Source organism: Solanum pennellii, chromosome 12 (genome assembly GCF_001406875.1).
Source record: "Solanum pennellii chromosome 12, SPENNV200".
Classification (NCBI taxonomy): Eukaryota; Viridiplantae; Streptophyta; class Magnoliopsida; order Solanales; family Solanaceae; genus Solanum; species Solanum pennellii.
The window spans coordinates 53909496-53927384 of record NC_028648.1 but is presented as its reverse complement, the minus strand read 5'-3'; the positions used below and the strand labels follow the sequence as shown (position 1 = coordinate 53927384).

Below are 17889 nucleotides of genomic sequence, written 5' to 3'. Positions count from 1 at the left end.
AGAAGTGTTACCTTAGAGTTTAGGCAACACTTTTCACGTGTTGCCTTATCAGCTACAGTTAAAAGCGTAGCCTAAAATACAAAAGGCCTCGCTTTTTAATCTACACTTTGAAGTGTTGCCTTCCAAGTTACACTTAAAAGTGTAGCCTAAAAGGCAAAAAGGCTACACTTTTCCAGCTGCGCTTAGAAGTGTTGCCTAATCAGCTACACTTAAAAAGTGTAGCGAAAAGGTAAAAAGGCTATACTTTTGCAACTACGCTTAGAAGTGTTACATATTCAGCTACGCTTAAAAGTGTCGTCTTACCAGCTACACTTTTAGTGTGGCCCTTTCTTCCATATTGCCCAGAATTCGAAAGTGTTGCATTTTCTATATGCATACCACAATATACAGTCCTATGACTACACTTCTAAGTGTGGTAAGCTATAAATATTTATATGCCACAATATCTAATTAGAAACACCAATATTGTTTTGCAGTAAATAATCTCAAGCATCAAATTAGCTAATAAGTAGTTCAAATATAAAAAATTGCAATAAACTTCAAAATGATAGGCTTGTGTACATACACATACTTATAAAACAATATTCTAAATATATGTGTACACGTGAATAGTTCAAAAAGTATTCAAACATTTGCAATGGTTCAAAAACTCTTCATTGATCATCCACTTTAAATGCAGTGAGATCAAATTATCTTGTGGAGATTCTTCGAATTTGAGCACCTATATTCCCCTATAAACATTTAAAATGAAATATAATTAACAATCAAAACAAACAAACAAATTAGATTGCAAAAGTTTGTATTAGTTAACTATCAGAAAACAACAATAATTCACTATAAGAAGAGCTAAGCTGTCAACACCTATAATATTTGTTACCTATAATTTAAAAAGTTTCTATTAGTTACCTTTAGGATCTCATGTTACGTTGACAGGATTACTAGTATTTCTCAAGGAAATTTTGTAGTCAAATTGGTCCCTTTAAGGTATAATCATTTTGGATGAGCAAACAACTCATCAAAGTCCTGAATTAGATTCACAAATGCATCCTCCTTGGCTATTTTATCTAAAGACTTGGCATGTATAGTTTCTACGCTAGGTGTTCTCCCATACAGTAAGTGTTTCTTCTTGTTGTAGGCAAATTTAATAGTCAAGTTCTTGAAATTCATCAAAATTCACACACATAATATTTGTACTAACCATAGGCATGACCTTAGGCATATATTCACGTGTACACATATCAGCACTATCAGGCATGCTATCTACAATTCACACACATAATATTTATACTAACCATAGGCATATGTCAAAAAAATCGTGAAACATTTGTAATAGAAGTATAAGATGTGTTATCAACAATTTCCATAATTTCCATCACTATATAAACTGATCCTATAGCATATACAATGGTTCTATACCTGCACACATAAGATCCTAATAAGGAATATGTAGCCACAGCTACACACAAATCAACTATAACTACACACACAAATCAACTATAATGATCTTGTTGTGCAGGATCAACCAACAACCAAGATGAACAAGAAAACTATCTTCACAATTAGATACTTCAATAAAGAGGAGAGAGACAGAGAGAGAGAAAAGCCTTAAGAACCAAAAAAATACCTTTTGAAGAATTGAATTGTGAGTTGACCCTGAAGAATTTGGAATATTCTGGACTCTTAAAGCTTGTGCACTACTTGCATCAACAGGTGAAACAAGGTTAGATCCAACAACCCCTGGTATATCTTGAACATTCAACCAAGGATTGTTTTGCAGCAATTGACTAAAAAAGGTGCATTTCATCTCTCATTTCATTCATTTTTTCATTCATTTCTTCATTCATTTCTTCCTTCAGAGAAACTGATTTCATTAGCATGCTTTTGTTTTCATCTTGTTAATTTCCTCATCTTCTTTTAGAGAACTTGTCCATAGCACCTAAGTCGTCCAGGCTGCTCCTTTCCAAACACTGCCCTGAAGGCATCATCAACTGTTTCTCCGGAATGTTGACGATTTTGAAGTTCAAACCTGTTGAATAAAATTGACATCCATAGTTAAATGTAAGAACTATATACTGTACGACTAAAATCAATTAATGATTCATTTGATACCTTCCCTCCGAGCAAACTGTTCCTATAATAGCAATCAAGAGCTAAAAAAATCTAAAAACTTTTCCCAGCAAAGAAATTTAAATAAAACATATTTAATATCTCCTCATACTTGCACAAGAAGAAGATGATGAAGAATAAGAAGATGACATACTTAACAAAATACAATGGACTCACACCGTCCACAATATACAAAATTTAATTCTGAATCAAATTCACCAATAATCTTCTTCAAAAAACTTACTGTTGCGACTTTGGTATCAGGCTGAATTTCCTTTCCCGTCTTTGTACGAGTTGCGATAAACATTTCAGATTGTGATGGTTCCTCGTTATTTTCTATGCTACACGCTACCAATTATATCAAAAGAAATTTTCAAAAAATCAACTTGTTGTAATTAAGTATGAAAAATGGAAACTCATATTCCTGATAAGTATTAGCTATGCCACGCGTACTCTTGCAAAATTAATTGGTCCCATTCGATGCCTCCACTTTTGTAACTTCCTGCTTTAGAATTCACCTCAGATATAGCCTGTAATTAAATTAAAAAAAAAAGATGTTTGAATTGATAAATAAATAAGATAACAGATATGATGCAAAATATGTCAAAAAGTAGAAATGCACTATTTTAGCTTTACTTGAACAGTTGGGTGTTGCCAATACTAGATCAACTGGCGGAAATGAACTTCTGGAATGTCATCAAGACGTTTCGCTAGCATATCCTCAACAGTACTATTTTTTATCAAAATATCTCTCTTTAATCACATGTTTGTGTTGCCTCCAAGCATCACGAAGAGCAGTCATCACCCACTTCTTTCCTTCTATTGGGATTAGGAATTTGGACTATGCAAAATAAAATATATTTAGCTTCATTAGTAAAAAGTAACAACAAAATATATAATCTCAAAATTGATTGTTCTTACATTGATATATTTTCACATGCGCTTTTTAATATCTTTTGGCACCGTATGCCAAGTAATGTACATCAAGCTGATGAATCTAGGATTCCTTGCAATTGTTCTAATAAAATTGGTTAATTCCGACACTATCTTACCGGTGAGACCAACTGCTTGTTCTTTATCAAATGTCACCTCCTCCCTTTCTTCCGAATTTCTTGCATGAAAATGCTTACATGTTGTTTGTCCTCGAGCCTTTTTTTTCTTCGAAAACCTACATTGATGTAACAACCAGAAGATAAGATTTTTCTTTTATAATGAGTAATAAATCTTACAAGATTGAAAACATACCTTTTGCACTACAATCAATGTCATCTTCCTCGTTTATAGCACACTCATCCTTGTCGATTTATTCATGATCCTCTAGATTATCCAATCCTTTATTGTGTTCATGAATAGAATGAGGAGTATGCATACACTCGACATCTATTTCTGTGTGGTTTACCTATTTCCTTTCATCACCTATGACTATCCCTTGTTGTTTTAAAAACTGATCTATACTAGTAGCTGGTATGACTGACTTCTTCTTTAACTGTTTTATGTTTGGTAGATCATGATCAACATCATCTTCTTATTTTTTTTTCCAGAAACTGATCAATAGTAGTGGCCGGTAGGACCAACTTCCTCTTCACCTGTTTGCAGCTTAGTAGATCCTTATTATCATGTTGTTTCTGTTCATTACCTAATGTTATTCCAGTCACATGTACAAAAGCAGTAGCACCTTCCTTGGACGACGGTTGGAACCCGAAGTTCTGCATAGGAAGTTTAAGTCCCTTCTTTTGAATGGACTCTCCAGGCTGAAATAACCTCGATTTATTTAGTCCTTTCCCTGCAATCACATGTGAATTACTAAGTTCTTCCCTAGAAGACGATTGAATCGGTAATTTGTTTACAAATTACTCTTTCCTTGTGGTTTGATGAAATTCTCAAAACTCTTCTTTTATGCGCTATTGGTGCATGCTCTTTTTAGCTTTGTTATTGCGTTCGTTTGCAACATGTTCTCTCTTAACCTTGAATGTGTTGACCAATTCAGCACTTGATCGGTATTGCATATCTAGATTCTTCAATGGACTTTGAGCTTTATTTGGATTCGACCCCTTTTTCTTTAGTATTGTTGATTGATTCATTCTTCTCGTTTTGATTTAAACTCTTTGATTTCTTTTCCTGTAGTCAGTAAACCTACAAAATAATGAGGATGTTTATGTGAAAAAGGTAGCCTTTTATACTGAAGTTAACAGTTTTTACATTTAAAAAGTTCAAAAAACTCTCAACACATTATTTTACTAGTTTCTATTGACTTTGCAGAAAGTAACAAACTCAACTAACAGTCATTTTAGGAAAACATGAGATTACTAGAAAGAGAACAAAGGCAAGATCCTAAAAACAACATTTTTCTTGTATAGCTGGATTTTTGTGTTTCTTGTATTTTGAACATATTTTTCTTTCCAACAACTTCAAGAAACTGAAGATTTGAAAAGCATTAGCCTTAGCTAGCTGATGTTTTAAGCTAGTAATCAGTAGGAAACTGTAACAGAGGTTAAGAATTTACAGTTGTTTGACTCACTCTTATTTTTCATATTTTGAACTGCCAAGAACAAGAAGACGTTAGCGTAACAGATTTGGTTCTTCTGCAGCTTATGATGTTGGATCTGATTTTTAGATTTTTTTAGCTTTATAAGTAAGATTTTCTCAACTTTGAAAATGTAATATTATAAATTTTGATAATATATAAAGTTTATATAAGGCAAAGTGTTAAAACAGTTTTACCTCTGGTGGCATAAATCAGTTCTTCTCTACTCTCCCAAAGCTCTTCTGTCAAAAACAAAAAAGATCATAATCAAACATCAACAATCATAAAATTTCAATTTTTTAATAAAGTTTCCAACAACCTTTACCCTACCTCAGAATCATCCCAAATCAGTCAAACAAAGAAAAGGGGTTCTTCAGAAAATAGAGTTTTGATGAAATAAAGAACTCAGTTGTTTTTTGAATTAAATACTCTGAAACCCCTATGTTTTTATTTTCAAGAAAACTTTTCCATCGCATAGATCCAGTGTTTTGAAAAGCGAGAAGCGGAAAAAAGCGACGAGGGCTTGCTTCACAGAAGCGAGAAGCGTGAAGCGAAGCGCGCGCTTTTTTTATAAAAAGCGACATTTAGTATAAAAATAAAAAAAATATTAAATAACTAAATAGAGGTAATATAGTCTTAGATTGAAAGAAATTACATAGGCAAAAATACTCATAAGTCATAACATATAAAGCAAAAAATCAAAAACATAATTAAATCACAAAGATTCAAACTCCTATTCTTCAACAAGGCTGCTAGACTGATCACAAAATTAAAAAAAAAAAAAAGCAAAAGAATTGAAAAAAAAAACAGAGGAGGCAGCAGTCAGTAATTAGAAACAGAGCAGGCAGCAGAGATGAATAAAAGAAGAAAAGAAGAAGAAAAAACTAGAGAAGTCGAAACTCAGAGAGATGAAGCACATGCGAAGATTGTATATTTCGGGAGAAAAGAAACTCATAGAGATGAACTAATAAACATTAGCTAAAAAAGAGATGAACAAAAAGTTACCTGCAGTCTCGGTCGAGGTTGAAGAGAGAGGCAGCCTCAGTCGAGATCGTCAGGAGAGAAAGAAGGGAAAGAAGTATTGTGAAAGAAGAGCCGCGAGGAGAGAAAGAAGGGAAAGAGTCGTGAGGAGAGAGAAGGTTATATTTCAGATTTTTTTTTAAAAAAAAAACTAACTTTTTTTTAAAAAAAACTAATTGTCGCTTCTTTTTATAAAAAGCGTGCTTTATTGTGCTTTTGCCTTAGGGTCGCTTCTCGCTTCTTCATCTGAAGCGAGAGCTTTTTTCAGATCGCCTCGCCTCAAGATAAAAAAGCGCACAAGGGTCGCCTCGCTTTGAAGCGCGCTTTAAGCGTGCTTTTCTGCGCTTTTCACAACACTGCATAGATCTCTCAAATTAAGGAAACAGAAAATGTCTTTTCCAATGAACTACCAACATCACAAAGCAAACTGTAATCTCAAATCAAGACCACTAAAACACAAGAAATGCAGTAGCTCAGACTTCATGTTTGACTAATTCATGGATAATGAAGCAATGGCAGGCTACAATATGTAATATAGTGTTTCGCACCATATTATCCAAAACAGTGAAATCCAAACCTATAATGTTTATACAAGTAATACCACTATTAACAAACTGTGTCAAAATAGGACTAACTCCTAGAGTAGAAAAGTTATTTCTTTGAGAAATCTTAAGTATTCATGTATATATTAAGGTCAAAAACCAAATATTTCTTGAAATATGAAATCACAAAATACATCCAGTTGGATAGATGGTAGTCAACCCATATCCCTACATGACATCCATAGCTTTTCACACTTCCCTCGTCTATCAAAAGGTGCAATGTGATTAGCTTTGAACATACACTTGAACTAACTGCCAAACATGCATCATTATATGCAAGAACAATAATAAGCACTCTTCAACAATTCTCTAGCTCACTAAGAATCAGTAAACCATAACTAGCAATCGAAAAGTACCATGCATTTATCCTAGAATTTCCATGTTTATAAACGCCTACTACCACATATTCCAGCGGTTTCTCTGTACGATTATTACCAGTTCATTGTCGAGTAGAGAATCAATTATAATCTAAAACAAACTATTCAAATAAGAAAAATTAATAGGTAAAGAGATGTACCTCCCTCAGAGCGAGAAACTCGGGACAGAGACAAAAACAGGAGCGACTTCAAATTGTAGAGTTCAGTGTTCTGCCTCTAATGCCCACTGCCTGGAAATAAAAAAACAAATAAGAATATAAATAACAAACAGCCAAATGAAAAATATTCAGCTACGTACAGGTTCCTTAGTAATTTAATAATCAGACAAGAAGACAACAGAAATTACTTGACCAAACATCAAGTAGGTGTACAAAGAAAGGCAACAAAATACTTAAACATTGAAGCGATCTAATCTTCAATTGCAAATATTAGATATCTTAAACTGTTTGTAGCAAAAAAAACAATTAAATTACAAAACACCAAATACTTAAACATTGAATCGATCTAATCTTCAATTCCAAATATTAGATATCTTAAACTGTTTGTAGCCAAAAAAATAATTAAATTACAAAACACAGAATACTTAAACGTTGAAGCCATCTAATATTCAATTCCAAATATTAGATATCTTAAACTGTTTGTAGAAAAAAAATAATTAAATTATAAAACAGTAAGCCTCCATTATATGGTCATCACAAAAATAACGAAACTCATGGTGCATCATCTTCAAACTCTTCTTCAGACTCATCTTCAGACTTATCTCCATACTTATTTTCAGACTCGTATTCAAACTCATCTTCCAACTCATGTTCAAACTCATCTACAAACTCATCTTCAAACTCAACTTCAAGTTGTTGATTAACAAATTCTTTTGAAGGCACATCAATAATAGTTTCTGGCACATCAGTCCTTGTTAACAGTACTTCACCATTATCTTTTGGTATAGATGGTCCCATCAAATGTTCAGATGGCTCGTTGTCATATCTTTGTGGGAGATTAGGTTCAGCTTCCTCACCCATGTTAAATAAATCTCTCGGAACAGTCTTCATAACATAATGTTTATCTTGATCATATGGATCTTGCACATAAAAACATTGGTGTACTTGAGATGCAAACACAAAAGGCTCTTCCTGAGAGCATCTCTTGTTAAAATAGACATAAGTAAGGCCATAAGCATCATTTTCAACCTCATAACAATCGCACTTTAATAGAACAACCTTAAAATGACCTTTATATTTTAATTCAACAATCTCAACTATTCTGACATAATAAGTCAAATCTGCGACAAACGAATTTTTATCCTTTGAGCGTGCAAAGCTTGTAGTTGAGGCAACTATTGTAAGACCACTATTTTGTGTATTACGCCTTGCATCACGCTGCCTAACATGAAACCTATATCCATTGATTAGATACCGAGAATATATTTTTGCAACAGAATTTGGTCCTCTAGGAAATTGTTTCAGCAAATCAGGCACATCATCTTGCAAAATACGAGTTTCAAACCATTGAGAGAAGTTTTGACAATGATTCTTGGTCTTTCTCTATTTAGATCTTTGTGGCTCATTATTAACCTCTTGCTCATGCTTTCTACACAACATGCATTTTTTGTTAAACTATAACTAAAATAAGTTAAAAACTAATTATAGAAAAAGAATATTATATTCAAATTAAGGTACCTAATATATTCTTGAACCTCGTCACAATTTCCCAATAAGTATGCATGTGCCTGACTTAGTGACTTGTCATCTAAAATTATTGGATCAGTCTTCTTTGCTCCTAAAGGAACTCTTTTGTTAGGAAACAAACTCAAAGTTTCTATATCATTTGAGTCACAATTATCATTATTTTGGGCTCTTCTGTTAAATCTGGTATGCACGACCCTATGCAGATATTTCGAGAATAAATTCATAAAATTTACTCTCACTCGAGTCTCTGCTATGCAACCTTCTAGATAACGTCTGTTGCGGATGTATGATTCAAATGTACTCATTTCTCTTTCGGTGTAATACATCCATCGATTGTGAACAGGACCTCCCAATCTCACTTCATTTGCTAAATGAATAGGCAAATGAATCATTATATCAAAAAATGAAGGAGGAAAAATTTGTTTCAACTGATTTATTGTTTCTATGATCTCCACTTCTAAGCAATCCATTTCCTCCAATGTGATTACTTTTTGACACAAACGATGGAAGAAGGAACTAAGACGAATCAAAGGAATAGCCACATGACCAGGAAGAATGTTCTTCATTGGTATTGGAAGCAAGTAATGTAACATGACATGAGCATCATGGGTTTTGTAATTAGACTATTTTATTTCTTCCATGTGCACACACCTAGATATATTGGAGGCACTACCATCAGGTAGCTTGGTTGTCTTTAAAACTCCACAAAAAATTGATTTCTCTTCATTTGTCATTGAGAAGCACGATTTTGAAAACTTTGTTCTCTTAATGTCTTCAGTATCTTTTGGATGAAGGTTCTTTCAAATTCCATATCTTTCAAATCATATCGGGCTTTTGCATGATCTTTTGTTTTGCCAGAAATATTCAAAAGAGTTCCAAGTATGCTATCAACTATGTTCTTCTTTATGTGCATTACATCAAGGTTATGACGTAACAAATTGTGCTTTCAATAAGGTAATTCAAAAAAAATTGACTTTATTTCCATGGGCCATCATTTGATCTCTTTCTCTTCTTTCCAAACACATTTTCAACATTTTGTAAGCTATTAAACACATCAGTTTCCTTTAAAAAGGGTGGAGGAGGCCTGAATTCAGTTTTACCATTAAAAGATCTTTTGTTTGATCTCAATGGATGATCCATGGATAGAAAAACACGATGATCCATATAACACATTTTCCGACTATGTTTAAGATAGCGAGAATTAGTGCCATACTTTCAACAAGGGGAAGCAAACTTTCCTTTAGTACTCCAACCAGATAACATAGCATATGCAGGAAAGTCATTGATAGTCCACATAAGAGCTACCCTCATTTGAAAAGTTTGATTTCTTAAAGCATCATATGTCTCAACCTCAAAATCCCACAATAATTTTAACTCATCTATCAATGGTTGTAAGTATTGATATATCAATGTCATTTCCAGGTGATCGCGGCCCAGGTATAAGTAAAGAAAGTATAGAATATTTAGATTTCATGCACATCCAAGGCGGAAAATTATACACCATCAACATAACTGGCCATGTGTTATGTGATATACTCATGGTTCGAAATGGATTGAACCCATCACTTGACAAACCAAGTCTCACATTGCGACAATCTAGTGCAAAATCTTGATGCAACCTATCAAAATCTTTCCATGCTAGACCATCAGCTGGATGCCTTAACTTTTCATCTTTGGAACGCTTCTCCTCATGCCACCTCAAAGAATCTCTCGTCTTTGACCACATAAGTAGCCTTTTGAGTCTAGGAATTAATGGAAAATGTCTCAAAGTCTTTGCTGAAACTCGATGTTATTTTTTCGAAGGCTCAAGCTCACTATCAACTTCAGGAGAATTAATATATCATGAAGCTCCACAAGTATGACAAAATTCATCACCCTTGTGATCATTCTTGAACAACATGCAGTCATTGGGACATGCATCAATTTTCTCATAATCAAGACCAAGATTTTTAACCATAGCCTTCGTTTTATTATACGATGGAGGAATATTCAACTCGTGAATCGCCTCTTTTAATAACTCTAAAAGAGAAGTGAATGAATCATTTCTCCATCCATGTAGACACTTCAACAAATATAAATGAAGTGTGAATGATAATTTAGAGAATCATGTAGTACAACCAGGATATAATTCTTGGCTTGCCTCTTCAACTAAGTTATAGAATTTCTTGTCATCTTCATTTGGACCATCATAAACTCCTTGAGCCTGTGCAACATCTCTAAATTGATCATTCAACAACCCATCAATATCATTGCGCGAGCAATCTATATCATCGTCAGCATTAAAATTGATATCTCATTCCCCATTATTGATCCATCTAATATAGCCTTTAACAAATCCATAGGTTATAAGATGATAAGACACTACATTCCTTCGAGTCCAACGAATATTACAACATTTTGCACGTGGGCCCTGAATCTCCTCCCCTTGAGGATCTCCATGAAAGTAAGCAAAATCTAGGATTGATTCAACACGATCAATATACTCTTTGGTATACCTTGCTAACTCCATCCAATCCTTGGATGGGATATTTGAATTCCTAGAAGAAGTTATCAATATTTAATCTTACAGTGACAATCATTAAATCATTTGCTACTTCAGAAATAAATTTTAAAGTTCATGAGTAAGTTATCAGAATCAAGCTTTATGAGATGATAAAAGTTTCTTACCTAGTCATGGTACTTGTTTTAGTTGAAATCAAACCTTGAATCCTCCATAAATGCTTTTGAATGTTGATTATACTGCCAAGGAAAAATAAGTAAAATTAATAGGATAAACATAATTAAGAAAGAAATTAAATTAACAAAATATCCTATCAAACTAGTGGCTAGTGCTAAAAATGGAAAATTTCAATTGTTGGTAGAGCAGAGGAATTGACAGAGAGAAAGAGTGATATCGGATTGCATTGCACGCTAACTGTTGAGTATATTACTGCATACAAACTGGAGAACTTAATACTGAGCAAGTATACCCAAATTGGCGTCAATCCACTTCCTCCCCAATTTCATACTCATTCACAAATTGATTAGAAAGCCCAAAACTTAGTGTACTATTAAGACTCATATGAATTGTTCATCTAACAATTTCATGCTCTCTAGATTCATCTGAATTGTTCATCTAACAGAGTGAGTCTACTTTTAATGAAATACATATACTAGATTTTTTAGGACGGTATTTCAAACTTCCAAGAGCAAGATCAGGAAGAGAAACAACAAAATAAAACTTTGAAAGACAAGTAGGGGAATAACAACTAAAAAAATAAATTCTCGAATCTGTAAAGCGATATTACATCAAACCCGCGAAAGTAACTAATTAAGAAACATATCTCATATTGAATCAACGTCAACTCAAAGATAAATCAAATAAAAAGAAACATTGTTTTCAATGAAAATAGAAATAATATAATAATACCAGAGTCAGCTCTTATTATCTGAGTTATTTCTTTATTTCTTCTTCACACAGTGTTTTCAATGAACCGCCAATCCTTTAATTGGCCTCAGCACTGTAAGGTCCATATTTGTGATCTAAAGTCTGATATCATGAATTGTAAATCCTAGTTTCTCTCTCTTAAAGGAATATGTACCTGTAACCTTCTATTGTTTAGTCATCTAAGTCTATATTAATTTCTGGTATTAAGTCATCTAAGTCTATATTAAGTCTATATTAATTTCAAGGAAGATCAAAATCAAATAGATTGAAGAATATTATCCACCTATTTAGTGGTTAAACTTACAATGGTGTAGATATAGGAGAGAAGCACACTGTAGTGTTACAACTGCAATAGTCAAACCAATATGTGTGCACCCGAAGTTGGACCAACATTATATGAACAATCAAATTGCCGACCCTAAACTAATTTCTGTTGACTAAACTTTAAGGATACACACCACTTCACGTTACTCTAAAATCATCAAATTACTCTATACGTAGAAAAAGAAACAAAATACCAATCAAGATGCCTAGAGCTACCTCCAATGCATGACCATAAACTAATTTGCTTGAGCCAAGTTAAGGGACAATCCAAGAGAAAGATTGAGAAGAGAAACAACAGAACAAAACTTTGAATGACAAATAGGGGAATAACAACAATGAATACAAACTCTCGAATCATTAAAGCGATATTACATCAAACATTCACAATATCACTCTTAAAATAGAAAGAGAGGCGAAAAGAGTACTATGAGGAAAACGACATTAACTTTTTGCGGGCACTGAACACGAAAGAGAGGAGCAGGGAAACGATCTTCACCACGAAACTCGAACACTAACGACACATGAGAATTTCGGGCAGATTCTCGAACTCGAACAAACCTTGAAAAACTGATCTGCGAAACAAATTAGAAAATGTGATATTGTTATCGACATACAACTATTCTTTCCTTGAATATGTTTCTATATATATATATATATATAATATATATATATATATATATATATATTAACTATTTTGTTTAGCTCCTTTAAACGTTTTTCTCAAATAAATCCCAACCTTTTTCCAACCCGCAACAGTGAAAAAAACACAAGAATCAGATAAGAACACATAAATACTAGCTACACTCCCAAAAAATCAACTAATGAAGCTATACTAGCCACACTCCCAAAAATCGTACAAGAACACAAGAATTAAAACCCTAAAGCTAAAATTTAGACTTTCAAAATAAAAGTTCTTACCTAATAAATCCTATTCCAACAAAAGCAGTCTGGAATCCTTTTCTTCAGTGAGAAATTGGAGAGAAAAGCGTGAGAGAGAGACTATTTAACTTCATTTCATCATCTTGTAAACAACCAGTTCTTCACAAAACAGAAAACAAAAAAGATTGAACTATCAGTTACTTCAGAAAACGAAATAGGCATCGAAAAAAGATAATCAGACTTACTCTTCAGGAAATCGTTATTGAAGAGATGACTTGAATTATCAGTGACTTCAAATCTTCAACTATTCAGCTCAGTTCTTCTTTGACTTCAACGCTTCACTTCTCTTTACCAGCTATTTCTCACAAATCGCAGAAGAGAAAGAGTGTTCTCAGCTATTTCGTTCTCAGCTCTTCACTATGTTCAGTCGTTCGCAGCTCTTCAGTTCATTCTCAGCAGAAGGGGAGAGTTTCACAAATCGCAGAAGGGGAGAGTTGTTTCGATGTTAAACTAGGGGTAAAATGGGAGTTTTGTTTTATTATTTTATTAATGTTTATTTTTTTCGGCCAATAAAATGGGAGTGAGAGTTAAAAAAATTGAGGGAATACAATATTTTAGTGAAAAAATTTTAAGCCAACACTTATAAGGTGTTGTTTTTTCAATTATAAAAATATGACATTTTAGAAGTGTGGTCATATCTGTAAATAGGTGTTACCAATTATATCATATTGTAACAACACTTATAAAGTGTAGCTTATACCATTAAAGAGTACACTTTTGAAGTGTTGCCAATATTATTGTAGCTAAAAGTAAAACTCTTTGGCTACACTATAAAAGTGTAGCCAAAAATATTTTAGGCAACACTTTACAAATGTAGTCCAAATTGAGTGTTGTCGTAAGCCTAAAATTTTGTAGTGATGTTTACCAAATATATTGAACAAGTCAAGTTTTAAATAAAAGTTAAAAGTTAAAACTCTTAATGACACAAACTAAATATGAAAGCCTCAATACTAGATGCGGATTTATCAAAAAATTTAACTTCAATTGGTAAATTTACCAACTATTAAAATATAAGTTAGTAATTAGTAATTTACCAATAAATTTTATCAGAGTTAGTAAAAGTTACTATTCAACTAAACATTCATATGTCATATTACCAATTAATAATTAAGATGTTGGTAAATTTTACTAATGGATTAGTGATCGGATGGTATATTACCAACTATTTTAATGATGTTAGTAATTTACTTACTACAATCTTTATTTGTTGGCAAAATTTCCAACTAATTTGATATTGGTTGGCAAGTTTATCAAAAAATACATTTCGTTACTAATTACCAACAAATTTATATTTGACTGGTAAATTTAGCAATACAATTTTGTCGTTGGTAAATTTTGGTTAGCAATTCATATGTAATATGTTAATAAATTATATAAACAATTTTTCGTTATATTTACTAACCGATATATACTTCGTTGATAATATTACCAACAAAAGGTGCGCGTTAGTAATATTTTTGTTGGTAATCCATTGATCAAAGGTTGCTAAATTTAGTGCCATTTTTTCCCGTTGTATTTACCAACTAAAATACTTATTTAGTAAAATATATATTGGTAATCTGTTAGAATTTCGTTGTTAAGTTTTTAAATTAATCAGATAGAAATGTGTTGGTAATTTGTTCGTTGAATACGAACCAACTAAAGTTGTTAGTAAAATCTGTTGGCAATTTGAAGTTTTTTTGTACTGAAAAAAACTTGATTCATCAAAAACTGCTACCTTCATCCCCTCATTTGCCAAAATGTCTGCTGCTTTATTTTGTTCCTGAAATACATAGGTCAGCTTGGTGATCAACAACTTTTGCATTAAGTACTTGCACTCATTAACAATATTATCTTATAATGTGTTAGCTTTATTATTTGAAAGCATACATACATTGGAGGAACTATTAAAAAAACTTGGTTCATCAAAAGATTAGCTTTATTATTTGAAAGCATGCATACATTGGAGGAACAATTAAAAAAACTTGGTTCATCAAAAGATTAGCTTTATTATTTGAAAGCATGCATGCATTGGAGGAACTATAAAAAAAACTTGGTTCATCAAAAGATGCTCTCTTTGTCCCCTCATTTGCCAAAATAGGATTTCACGTGGCCATTGAACACACATTGCGAGAAGGAAATTGTCACGACCCAAAACGAGTCGTGAGTGGCACCCACACTTAACCTACTAGGTGAGCGAACCAACAAATCTAAACTCCAACATTTACCCATAGTTTAACTATGATTAATAAAAATAATGCGGAAGATCCAAAACTTATTAACGTAACCAATTAAATAGGCTTCTAAAGTTTAACACTTATTATCCTCAAAATCTGGAAGTCATCACATCAAGAACATCTATCCTCAAATTACCAAGTCTAAGAGTATTTAAGAAATCAAAATAAGTAAAAAGACGGTCCATGTCCGAAATTCAAAGACAACATGACGTGAATGAGAGAATCCAGCACGAGCTAGAAATAATAGCTCACCCTTAACTCTGATGTGCTGGAGAGTGACTAGAGCTGAGGGCGAGTCGAAGTCGATGGTACACTTGCTGCACTCCACAAAAGAACAAAGAGGAAAATACAAGTAGGGGTCAGTACAAAGAACACGTACTGAGTAGTTATCATCGGCCAACTCAAAATAGAAACCAATATACATTGAATAATAATATAAAATCAACTACAATACTTAACAGGTGGCAAACAACAAACACATGAACCATTGACAACAACACCATAACAGGTACACCATCAATCACAACATCAAGCAAAACTATGAGGACTCATGCCTCGACACCATACTCATTTGAATTATAGGTTCTTTGAGGTTAAGTATATTAAGTTACTTCAAGATTCCTTTCCTTTAATGTTATTGTGTCGGAACGTGACACTCCGATCCCATATACCGTGTCAGAACGTGACACTCCGATCCCATAATACTGTGTCGGAACGTGACACTCCAATCCAATTATCTTATTATTTTATTTCATCAAGCCTTTTTTATTCAAGGCGTCATTTTAATAGAGAGGTTTCAAGATTAGAAATTCAACACTCTCATAATTTTAGGCCAACCACAAACCACACAATCAAAACATACAACCACACAATCAAGTACATAGGAGACTTTACAATATCACTCAATACATATCAATCGCTATTTAGAGTTTATCTATCAAATAGAAATAAACCATAACCTACCTCCACCGAAGAACCGAAGTCAAGCACTCAGCTTCTCCAATTCTTTTCCTTTCCTCAATGCTTCCGAACCTTTTCAATCTATCAAGTATATATATACATAAGGTGTAGGTTATCAAGCATAAAAACTCTTATTATATGTCTAGCCTAGACCCAAAACTCACCTAATTTCTATAATCAATTTCATAAAGTTTAAACCTATGGATAGATCTCAATTCTTCCCATTAGCATATCCTTAATGAAATTTAAACAATTCGATAAACGTAATATTTAATTACCTATTTTAATATACTAAACTCAATTTATAAGAGGATGATACGCAGTAAAATTCAAGATTAAGCACTGGTTTCGAACCCTAGTGGCAACACGTCTAACCCAATTTTACAACTTGGCAATTCTTCTCATCTAATACCTTCTTATCCAACCATAATTAATTTCATACTTCAAAGTATAAAATTATAACATATAATAAGGTATAAAATATTTTAATGTCTAAAATTTTAAGTCACTGGTGCCAACCCAGTGGCAGTAAGCTTTTCCACATGCACATCCATACCTTAATCTTCCAATTTGTTTACACATTAATGATTAATGGCTGCCTAACTTTTTCAATCAACAATTTATACTTAAACCCATCTTATAGCAATTTAGCATACACCTGAACATTTATAGTTTTACAAGAACTAATATATTCTTTCCACCAATCTGCATGTTACAAATTTATAAAGAAACTTACCGCTAAACGAATCCACGCTTAATCTTTGATGTAGCCGCACAGGTAAGTCGTCTTTCTCACTGTTCTTCTTTGCCTCCCCTTTTCAGAATATTTCCTCCTAAATATTATATGACCTATTATAAGAGTGGTGAAAGTGACCCACTATTTATTTTACTATTAACCTCTTTAACCACCAACTAAATAAATTATTAAAATTACCCCACTAATTTAATAATTATAATTATGAATAGTCCAAAACACCCATTTAAATCTATAGGAAAGTATTTTCAGACATAAAAAGTTCTAGTTCTCAAAACGACCAAAAGAGCCGTTACAATAGATACCAATTTACCCATCGTTCGTCCTCGAACGATCAAAAAGAAGGGAGAGGGCGAGGGCGAGAAAGAGTACCCGAATCTGTAAAAAGATGTGGATATCTTTCTTGCATATCAACCTCACTCTCCCAAGTGGACTCTTCAACTAGCCGATTCTTCTACTGAACCTTGATAGATGCAATCCCCTTTGATCTCAACTTTCGGACCTCCCTATCTAGAATAGCAACAGGCTCCTCCTCATAAGACAAATTCTCATCAAGAAGAACTGAATCCCAACGAATAATGTAGTTTCCATCCCCATGGTATTTTTTCAGCATAGACACATGAAATACCGGGTGCACTCCTGACAGTCCTGGAGGCAAGGCTAATTCATAGGCCACCTCCCCCACGCGCTTAAGTACTTCAAATGGTCCAATATACCTCGGACTTAACTTACCTCTCTTACCAAATCGCATCACACCTTTCATGGGTGAAACCTTCAGCAAAACTTGTTCACCCTCCATAAAATCCAAGTCTCTAACCTTTCGATCTGCATATTCCTTCTGCCTACTCTGAGCTGCTAAAAGCTTCTCTTGAATAAATGTCACTTTCTCTAATGATTCCCTCAGAAGATCAGTACCCCAAGGTCTAACCTCAAATGCATCAAACCAACCAATGGG

The 17889-nt window shown here is 33.3% G+C and overlaps 2 long non-coding RNA genes across 3 annotated transcripts; both read right to left on the bottom strand.

Annotated features, from left to right (window-relative positions):
- Positions 1–509: 509 nt before the first annotated feature.
- LOC114075123 lies at positions 510–11055 on the bottom strand. 2 transcript variants are annotated; one of them, XR_003575488.1, is made up of 10 exons: positions 10982–11055; positions 6770–6859; positions 4828–4872; positions 3352–4239; positions 3028–3274; positions 2743–2947; positions 2560–2636; positions 2351–2454; positions 1625–2026; positions 510–731 (listed from the first exon to the last, which is right to left on the bottom strand). It is a non-coding gene; the product is annotated as an uncharacterized LOC114075123 (long non-coding RNA). The 2 variants fall into 2 exon arrangements; XR_003575487.1 differs by having other exon boundaries at positions 3159–3274.
- A 1456-nt stretch (positions 11056–12511) lies between these two features.
- LOC114075124 lies at positions 12512–13459 on the bottom strand. Its single transcript, XR_003575489.1, has 3 exons — positions 13190–13459; positions 12984–13103; positions 12512–12637 (listed from the first exon to the last, which is right to left on the bottom strand). It is a non-coding gene; the product is annotated as an uncharacterized LOC114075124 (long non-coding RNA).
- Between the last annotated feature and the right edge of the window lie 4430 nt (positions 13460–17889).